The sequence below is a fragment of the Ranitomeya imitator genome, chromosome 9 (assembly GCF_032444005.1).
Source record: "Ranitomeya imitator isolate aRanImi1 chromosome 9, aRanImi1.pri, whole genome shotgun sequence".
Lineage (NCBI taxonomy): Eukaryota > Metazoa > Chordata > Amphibia > Anura > Dendrobatidae > Ranitomeya > Ranitomeya imitator.
The window spans coordinates 74,336,821-74,347,480 of NC_091290.1; the positions used below are offsets into that span (position 1 = coordinate 74,336,821).

Sequence of the window (10,660 nt, forward strand, 5' to 3'; positions counted from 1 at the left end):
CCCCTAAGTTTAAGCCTCGGTTTATTGGTCCTTATAAGATTTCTGAGATTATCAATCCGGTGTCTTTTCGTTTGGCTCTTCCAGCCTCTTTTACCATTCATAATTTTTTCCATAGATCTTTGTTGCGGAGATATGTGGTGCCCGTTGTTCCCTCAGTTGATCCTCCTGCCCCGGTGTTGGTTGAGGGAGAGTTGGAATATGAGGTTGAGAAAATTTTGGATTCTCGTTTTTCGAGGCGGAGGCTTCAGTATCTTGTCAAGTGGAAGGGTTATGGCCAGGAGGATAATTCTTGGGTTGTTGCCTCTGATGTCCATGCCACCGATTTGGTTCGTGCTTTTCACTTGGCTCATCCTGATCGGCCTGGGGGCTCTGGTGAGGGTTCGGTGACCCCTCCTCAAGGGGGGGTACTGTTATGAATTCCGCTCTTGGGCTCCCTCCGGTGGTTGTAAGTGGCACTTTTGTGAGTTCTGCTCTTGGGCTCCCTCCGGTGGCTTTAAATGGAATGGCTGCTCCTTGGATTTAGCAGTCAGCAGCTGCTTCCACTGATTGTCTATTCTGCTCGGTCATTTAGCCTGGCTCTTTCCTTCAGCTTGTGCCACTTGTCAATGGTTCCTGGTTGGATTCACATCTCTTTGGATTTCCCTGTTATCCTGACCAGTTCAGCAAAGCTAAGTCCTTGCTTGCTCTTTTCTGTCCACAGGTTGTGGACTTATCCGTTCTGTGCTTTCTTTGTTTGTCCAGCTTGTCAGTATGAATTAATTCTGTGTAGCTGGAAGCTCTGGGAAGCAGATTTACCCTTCACACCTTTAGTCAGGTGTGGAGATTTTTGTAAACTCTGTGTGGATTTTTTGTAGTGTTTTATACTGACCGCACAGTATTCCATCCTGTCCTATCTATATAGCTAGACTGGCCTCCTGTGCTCATCCTGGTTTCATTCTGTGTATGTCTTTTCCCTCTCCACTCACAGTCATTACTTGTGGGGGGCTATCTAACCTTTGGGGATTTTCTCTGAGGCAAGATAGTTTTCTTGTTTCTATCTTTAGGGGTAGTTAGTTCTCAGGCTGTGACAAGGTGCCTAGGGAGTGTCAGGAGCATCCCAAGGCTACTTCTAGTGTTGTGTTGAGCTTAGGGACTGCGGTCAGTACAGGTATCACTTCCTTCAGAGCTCGTCCCATGTTGCTCCTAAACCACCAGATCATAACAGCTCCCTATCTAACCTCTGTAACTCACCTCTTCCTCTCTCTGACCACAACCTTCTCACATTCTCTTCTCTCTCCACTCCATGTCTACAATCCCCACCCCACAAACTTTCACACCCTCACAGAAACCTTAAACACCTTGACCTACAGTCATTCTCTGAATCCCTCCTCCCTCTCACAGAAATAAGTTCCTTCCACATTGCGGATGACGCTGCCGCTCTATATAACACCACAATAACTGTAGCTTTGGAATCTGCTGCCCCACTTACACATACCAAAGCTCGCAAAATCAACAGACAGCCCTGGCACACCAGCCTGACCAAAGAACTGAGGCGAGCTTCCAGGGCTGCTGAGCGCAGATGGAAAAGATCCCACTCCAACGCGCACTTCATCACATTCAAACAGTCCCTCACTACTTTCAAGACCACACTCACCACAGCTAAACAAACCTACTTCTCATCTTTCATATCTTCCCTGTCTCACAACCCTAAGCAGTTATTCAACACCTTCAATTCTCTCCTCCGTCCCCCAGCACCTCCTCCCTCCCCACTCATCTCAGCTGAAGACTTTGCCTCATTTTTCAAGCAGAAGATTGATAACATCAGAGACAGTTTTGGTCAACAACCCCCAGAGCCCTTCCTCCTGACTTCCCAGCCGTCCACTTCCAAAACCAACTTCTCCACCATTACAGAAGATAGACTCTCCACTATACTCTCAAGATCACATCTCACCACCTGTGCACTTGACCCGATCCCATCCCACTTCATGTCAAACCTCACCATAGTCTTCATCCCAACCCTAACCCATCTCTTCAACCTATCACTAACAACTGGTGTTTTCCCCTCAAGCTTTAAACATGCTTCCATCACATCTATCCTCAAAAGGTCCTCTCTTTACCCATCCTCTGTATCTAGCTATCGCCCTATATCACTTCTACCCTATGCCTCCAAGCTACTGGAACAACACGTCTACCTTGAACTGTCCTCCCATCTCTTGCCTTGACTACTGCAAGGTGTAACATAAAAAGAGAAAGTTAAAACCAACTTGCTAAAAAAAGATTTGAATGTTCCAAGAATCCATGGAGTGATCACTTTCAGTTCTACGGCCAAATCCACCTATGAAGCAGGATTACCGAAACTTAAAATTGACTTTAACATACAACACTCTTACGAATTGTGTCACACAAAGCAACCATACCCTATGATTTATGTCAATGTTCACATAACACTTTTTCCAGGTGTATGAAACTGACAAGGATTTGAAGCTGAAATGGCTTCAGGAATTGTTGGCGTTTTCTTCCTGAATCATCTTTTCTTGTGTTTTTCAGAATTTTGTAAAGCGGTTTGTAAACATTTTTGGTGGTGTTTTTAGAAAATTATTCTGGGCATCTTTTGAGTTTGTTTTTGTAACTTTTCTTTGTAGCTTACAAAACGCACCAAAAGTCACTCAGGAACCTTGAAGGAGTTTTTCTAACCTTTCTATTGAATTGTATTATAAGTATGGAGCTATTCGAAATGAAAAACACCTGAAGAATGATATGCTTATTTTAGCTTTTTCCAGGTGTATTAAACTGACAAGGATTTTCAGCTGAAATGGCTTCAGGAATTGTTGGCGTTTTCTTCCTGAATCATCTTTTCTTTTGTTTTTCAGAATTTCCTAAAGCAGTTTGCAAACATTTTTGGTGGTATTTTTGTAAAATTATTTTGGGAATCTTTTGAGTCTATTTTTGTGGCGCTTCTTTGTAGCTCCCAAAACGCACTAAAAGTCACTCAGGAACCTTGAAGGAGTTTTTCTAACCTTGCCATTAAATTGTATTATAAGTATGGAGCTATTCGAAATGAAAAACACCTGAAGAATGATATGCTTATTTTAGTTAACCGCTTGGCATTTTTGGAAACTTGATGTGGTTAAAAGACACCCAAAATCTTGATCATATGAACAGCAAGTCTTTTTTACGTGGAAATTAATTTGTTCAGTGTTTTCAGCATTTTCAGAGTAATTTTCAGGATGATTTTGGAGTGGACCCACTAAAAATCCGCCTTATAAAGAGGTAAAAGTCTTAAACTGTACATGATTCCCATTGATGATGACTTTAAATCAGATTTTTATATTTTACTGGTACCTGGAATTTTGTTTCTATTTTCTGAGATGTTTTGCAAAGGAATAATCACTGCTCTTGATCATGGTGCTATAAGAAAAGGTGTGTGAAACTCATCAATGGTCAATGTCTGAGTAGTCGTGGCCGAGTGGTTAAGGCGATGGACTAGAAATCCATTGTGGTTTCCCCGCGCAGGTTCAAATACTGCCGACTACGAATATGTTCCTAAAGTTTTTGGTCTGATTACCTGAGAAGATAAATTTGCATGTGTACTGGTTTATCACACATGAAGGTGATATGCAAACTTTAGACTGGGTTTCTAGAACAAGACTGACTTTGATTTTTGGATGTATTTTCTATAAGCCGATCTGACGCTGCATCCCACGTGCGTCAAGCCACTAATTAAAAGAAGCGCCATGAGTGCCACCAGGTAAGTGGTGCTTCTCCCTCTTTTGTCTAGCAGTCACAGACCACTGCTGTGGCAGATGTACTGGGACATGCACTTTGATTTGCAACAACCTTGAATTATCTCTTGGATGAAACTTTTTACCACACAATGAAAAATTTGTAGCCACTTCTGGATGAACAGCTTTCTGACAGTATAAGTTTTGCAATTATTTTTTTCTTACCCTTTTTCCAAGTAACAGATCCAGCACTCTATTTACTAGCCACTTTTCATCAACATTTAAAACTGTCCTTGTTGAGATATCATGGAACCCTTGGCACACTTGTGCAATAAAAGTTTAGGAGATATTAATTTACCATTGTGTATCAATTGTAGATTTGCACTACAGCTTTAAAGCCTGTATTCACCTTCATTTATGAGTTCAAATGTGCTTTTTAGCACAAAAACTGCATCCAGGTTGTGATTTTTGTGTGGTTCCATGGTGTAATGGTTAGCACTCTGGACTTTGAATCCAGCGATCTGAGTTCAAATCTCAGTGGAACCTGGGCAGCTCTTTGTACATATGTTTCAGTTTTTCCGCTTACACTGAGTTCTCCTGTGCCCAAGTTTTAACATAAAAAGAGAGTTAAAATCAACATGCCAAAAAAAGATTTGAATGTTCCAAACATCCATGGAGTGATCACTTTGAGTTGTATGGCCAAATCCACCTATGAAGCAGGATTACCGAAACTTAAAATTGACTTTAAGATACAACACTCTTACCAATTGTGTCACACAAAGCAACCATACCCTATGATTTATGTCAATGTTCACATAACACTTTTTCCAGGTGTATTAAACTGACAAGGATTTTAAGCTGAAATGGCTTCAGGAATTGTTGGCGTTTACTTCCTGAATCATCTTTTCTTTTGTTTTTCAGAATTTCCGAAAGCAGTTTGCAAACATTTTTGGTGGTATTTTAAAATAATTTTGGGAATCTTTTGAGTCTATTTTTGTGGCGCTTCTTTGTAGCTCACAAAACGCACTAAAAGTCACTCAGGAACCTTGAAGGAGTATTTCTAACCTTGCCATTAAATTGTATTATAAGTATGGAGCTATTCGAAATGAAAAACACCTGAAGAATGATATGCTTATTTTAGTTAACCGCTTGGCATTTTTGGAAACTTGATGTGGTTAAAAGACACCCAAAAGCCTGATCATATGAACAGCAAGTCTTTTTTACGTTGAAATTAATTTGTTCAGTTTTTTCAGCATTTTCAGAGTAATTTTCAGGATGATTTTGGAGTGGACCCACTGAAAATCCGCCTTATAAAGAGGTAAAAGTCTTAAACTATACATGATTCCCATTGATGATGACTTTAAATCAGATTTTTATATTTTACTGGTACCTGGAATTTTGTTTCTATTTTCTGAGATGTTTTCCAAAAATCACTGCTCTTGATCATGGTGCTATAAGAAAAGGTGTGTGAAACTCATCAATGGTCAATGTCTGAGTAGTCGTGGCCGAGTGGTTAAGGCGATGGACTAGAAATCCATTGGGGTTTCCCCGCACAGGTTCAAATCCTGCCGACTACGAATATGTTCACATAGTTTTTTGTCTGATTACCTGAGAAGATAAATTTGCGTGTGTCCTGGTTTATCACACATGAAGGTGATATGCAAACTTTAGACAGGGTTTCTAGAACCAGACTGACTTGATTTTTGGATGTATTTTCTATAAGCTGATCTGACGCTGCATCCCACGTGCGTCAAGCCACTAATTAAAAGAAGCGCCATGAGTGCCACCAGGTAAGTGGTGCTTCTCCCTCTTTTGTCTAGCAGTCACAGACCACCGCTGTGGCAGGTGTACTGAGACATGCACTTTGATTTGCAACAACCTTGAATTATCTATTGGAATAAACTTTTTACCACACAATGAAAAATTTTTTAGCCACTTCTGGATGAACAGCTTTCTAACAGTATAAGTTTTGCAATTATTTTTTTTCTTACCCTGTTTCCAAGTAACAGATCCAGCACTCTATTTACTAGCCACTTTTCATCAACATTTAAAACTGTCCTTGTTGAGATATCATGGAACCCTTGGCACACTTGTGGAATAAAAGTTTAGGAGATATTAATTTACCATTGTGTATTAATTGTAGATTTGCACTACAGCTTTAGAGCCTGTATTCACCTTCATTCATGAGTTCAAATGTGCTTTTTAGCACAAAAACTGCAGCCAGGTGTTTTCTCATGTGGTTCCATGGTGTAATGGTTAGCACTCTGGACTTTGAATCCAGCGATCTGAGTTCAAATCTCAGTGGAACCTGGGCAGCTCTTTGTACATATGTTTCAGTTTTTCCGCTTACACTTTCTCCTGTACCCAAGTTTTAACATAAAAAGAGAGTTAAAATCAACATGCCAAAAAAAGATTTGAATGTTCCAAACATCCATGGAGTGATCACTTTGAGTTGTATGGCCAAATTCACCTATGAAGCAGGATTACCGAAACTTAAAATTGACTTTAAGATACAACACTCTTACGAATTGTGTCACACAAAGCAACCATACCCTATGATTTATGTCAATGTTCACATAACACTTTTTCCAGGTGTATTAAACTGACAAGGATTTTAAGCTGAAATGGCTTCAGGAGTTGTTGGCGTTTTCTTCCTGAATCATCTTTTCTTTTGTTTTTCAGAATTTCCTAAAGCAGTTTGCAAACATTTTTGGTGCTATTTTTATAAAATTATTTTGGGAACCTTTTGAGTCTATTTTTGTGGCGCTTCTTTGTAGCTCACAAAACGCACTAAAAGTCACTCAGGAACCTTGAAGGAGTTTTTCTAACCTTGCCATTAAATTGTATTATAAGTATGGAGCTATTCGAAATGAAAAACACCTGAAGAATGATATGCTTATTTTAGTTAACCGCTTGGCATTTTTGGAAACTTGATGTGGTTAAAAGACACCCAAAAGCCTGATCATATGAACAGCAAGTCTTTTTTACGTGGAAACTAATTTGTTCAGTGTTTTCAGCATTTTCAGAGTAATTTTCAGGATGATTTTGGAGTGGACCCACTGAAAATCCGCCTTATAAAGAGGTAAAAGTCTTAAACTGTACATGATTCCCATTGATGATGACTTTAAATCAGATTTTTATATTTTACTAGTACCTGGAATTTTGTTTCTATTTTCTGAGATGTTTTCCAAAGGGATAATCACTGCTCTTGATCATGGTACTATAAGAAAAGGTGTGTGAAACTCATCAATGGTCAATGTCTGAGTAGTCGTGGCCGAGTGATTAAGGCGATGGACTAGGGTTGAGCGAAACGGGTCGTTCATTTTCAAAAGTCGCCGACTTTTGGCTAAGTTGGGTTTCATGAAACCCGATCCGACCCCTGTGCGGGGTCGGCCATGCGGTACGCGACTTTCGCGCCAAAGTCGCGTTCCAATGATGCGAAAAGCGCCATTTCTCAGCCAATGAAGGTGAACGCAGAGTGTGGGCAGCGTGATGACATCGGTCCTGGTCCCCACCATCTTAGAGAAGGGCATTGCAGTGATTGGCTTGCTGTCTGTGGCGTCACAGGGGCTATGAAGGGGCGTTCCCGCCGACCGCCATCTTACTGCTGCTGATCTGAGCTTAGGGACAGGTTGCTGCCGCTTCGTCAGAAGCAGGGATAGCGTTAGGCAGGGTCCATTAACCACCAAACCGCTTGTGCTGTAGCGATTTCCACTGTCCAACACTACCTTCGGTGTGCAGGGACAATGGAAGCTACATTTTTTTATTTTTTTTTTCTCAGCGCTGTAGCTCATTGGGCTGCCCTAAAAGGCACCCTGATAGCTGCATTGCTGTGTGTACGCCGCTGTGCAAACCAACTGCTTTTTTCAAAGCACAAATCCTGTTGTTCCTTCCGTTCTACACAGCTATCTTTTTTGTTTGTCCACACTTTTTATTTAATTTGTGCATCAGTCCACTCCTTATTGCTGCCTGCCATACCTGGCTGAGATTACTGCAGGGAGATAGCAATTGTAGGACAGTCCCTGTTTTTATTTTTTCTTTGTGGGAGATTAAGATTGGCATTTCTGCTAGAGTGCCATCCCTGTGTGTGCCATCTCTCACTCAGTGGGCCATAGAAAGCCTATTTATTTTTTTGCTTGATTTGGGTTCTAAAATCTACCTGAAAAAATCACTACATCAATCAGTGGGAGAAAAATATTGGCCTCTGGGCTTGTGTGCCACTCCTGACAGTAGTGTATAATCTAGATGATTCGTCAAACTCAATCTGACAGGTGCCCCGCCCCCTATCAAAGTGTATCAAAGTGTGTAACCCCTCCCCTTGTCTGACGGCTGATATCCAGCTGTCCCTCTTTGTTTGATTTCCCCTTTTGATATAGTCTGATATTATTCTCGTATTTGTTTTATATTAGATTTTATACATAGCTCGAGTTTGATTCTGTAAGCTGTGTTTTATTCACAGTGTACAGATATAGTGCAGAACTTTGTTTTATAACACAACCAGCTGTTTATTTGTGTTTCTACTGACCATTAACTAAATGTTTATTTTCACAAACAGAAGAGACAGATTTTCTGTTTGTACCTGTATTGTACCTGTAGGGTTATGTAGGGTTATCTGCGGGTCATTTGCCCGGGCAGTGTGTTTTATTTATGTTTTTATAACGCACCATGTTTGATATTTGCTTTCTCTTTTTTGTGTCTGTAGATGTCATCTGAGAAGTTATTTGTGTTTCTACTGACCATTAACTAAATGCTTATTTACACAAACAGAAAAGACAGATTTTCTGTTTGTACCTGTAGGGTTATCTGCGGGTCAGTGGTTTATAACACCTAGGTCATTTGTTTTTGTTCTGTAAGCTGTGTTTATTCACAGTGTACCAGATTTTCTCTTTTGTGCCTATATATATATATAATATGCCCCAATGTTACAACACAAGCAAGTAAGAAGCGGTGTGTTTTATACGAATATAAATTTTATTTCTCACAATAAAACAGCATCTCAAAGACATTTCAATACTATAAAAATTCTTACAGAATATAAAATGTAAAAAATTCTTACAGAATATAAAAAGTAAAAAATTCTTACAGACTATAAAAAGTAAAAACATTAATACATCTCAAAGACATTTCAATACTATAAAAATTCTTACAGAATATAAAAAGTAAAAACATTAAATAGTACAATGAACATACATCATTGCACTTCTTACAAAATAATTATTATAGCGTTACAAGGCGTGTACAGCATTTATCCAGTACATTCTTTACATCGTGAGCCACATGGTTTGTAGCATCGGTATAGACCTTTTTTTAGGTAGCAGAGTTCCGCGTGTGGTACCTAATGACGGGGAATGTAAAGATTGAATTGTACGGGGCGCCGTAGCTAACTTCAGCGGTGTAGATACAGAGCGTGTCTCACTGTTGGTAATTTTTAATTCATCTAAAAGCTTCCTAGTAGCGGGGTTGCCCACAACTGTAGACGGCATATTTAGCTCGGCCATAGCCTGCATAAATGAATCCCAACCCGGCGGTAAATTTCTACTGTTCAGAGCATGGCTCTGCATTGTACTACGTACCAAATCCAGTAAGTTAGACCCTGGTATTACGGATCCTTTGAAAATAAATTCAGCATTATTATTCCATGCTGTAACATTTTTATTCTGCAGCAGCCTGTTTAGTAAAAATTCAGCATTCTTTTTATATCTTTGGTTTATATGGCCGACAATTTCCGCGATCTCATGATTTTTATCAGAGTCGGTATTTGGCAATTGTTGCTGACCAGGATCAGGAGTGCTAATGAGATTTAAAGCCGTTACTTCTTTTGAGCTGTGTCGCGTATGTACCAAGTAGCTTTGTAGCACAGAGCTATACATTTTAATTTTCACATCATCGGGAATGTCACGACGCTGTAAAATGTCGCTAATTTCACCATCAAGGCGTCGAATAACACTGTCGCGTATGTTATCTGTAGTCTTGGGTCTTAGTTTGTCTAGCTCCTGTTTGGGGACTAGATACATTTTCGTTGCATGCTCCATTATCTTCCGGCGATCAGGCTTGTTATTATTGGAATTGCAATATCTAAAAGAGGTCCGATAAACCCGCCGGCCTGTTTTAGTAGGCGCTTCTTTTTCTTTATGGGCTGAGATCTGTCGCTCAGGGTTCTTATAGCTTTACGCCACTTCTTTAATATACCTTTTTGGCGCTCTTTCAGGTGAATCCTGCCTTTTAAGATATTTAAAGCAATCTCGCCTATGGCTGTAATTAAATCATTGCTTGCATCGCGCAAAATAGACTTTCTGACAGCGGGGGTTGCTTTCACTAGGGTTTTTAAGAGAGCCCAGTTACGCCGGAGCCTCTCAGACATCTTTACATCACAACGCACACAGCGCAGAATGTCTGATACCGGTTAAAATTCACTTTTTAGAAGTGTTTTTCTTTTGAACATAGACAGCGGGCAACGCGGGTGGAAACAACCCAGTCCTTAAACGCAGATCCTCAGGCGTATTAGCTCTCAAATCTACAAGCAAATACCCGTAAGGCTCCCGCGTGGCATCCTCAAAAGCTTCTAGAAAAAAACGTGTTTTTCCGGGATACATCTGACAAGCTAGAGTTAAAATTTGTAATTTATCTCGGGGGTTATTAAAAAGCACCATGTACTTTGTGTTTAAATTTATTGTACGGCTTTTCTTACCCTGACAAAATATGTTTTGCACCAGGTAGAAAATGCTGAGATTTCTGTGGTGCACATACTTGGTAAAGGCTTTTTCTATCTCACAATTCTCACTAGCACTCTCCATGAGATCATCAACAATCGCCAAATTCACCTTCTCCGGTGGGAATAATTCGTCATCTACGAATGTATTCGGCAGACCCTCCACAAATCTGGCGTGGGGAAAAGAGAGAGAGATTTCATCATATAGTTTTTGCCAACACGAATAAAACCATACAATATTATCAGGTTT

General features: G+C 40.2%; 4 non-coding genes across 4 annotated transcripts; all 4 read left to right on the top strand.

Moving 5' to 3' along the window:
- The first annotated feature begins 3,431 nt into the window (after window positions 1-3,431).
- On the top strand, window positions 3,432-3,513 carry TRNAS-AGA (transfer RNA serine (anticodon AGA)). Its single transcript has one exon. It is a non-coding gene; the product is annotated as a tRNA-Ser (tRNA).
- Window positions 3,514-4,175: 662 nt separating this feature from the next.
- Window positions 4,176-4,247, top strand: TRNAQ-UUG (transfer RNA glutamine (anticodon UUG)). The gene has a single exon. It is a non-coding gene; the product is annotated as a tRNA-Gln (tRNA).
- Window positions 4,248-5,196: 949 nt separating this feature from the next.
- Window positions 5,197-5,278, top strand: TRNAS-AGA (transfer RNA serine (anticodon AGA)). Its single transcript has one exon. It is a non-coding gene; the product is annotated as a tRNA-Ser (tRNA).
- Window positions 5,279-5,939: 661 nt separating this feature from the next.
- TRNAQ-UUG (transfer RNA glutamine (anticodon UUG)) lies at window positions 5,940-6,011 on the top strand. The gene has a single exon. It is a non-coding gene; the product is annotated as a tRNA-Gln (tRNA).
- The last annotated feature ends 4,649 nt before the right edge of the window (window positions 6,012-10,660 follow it).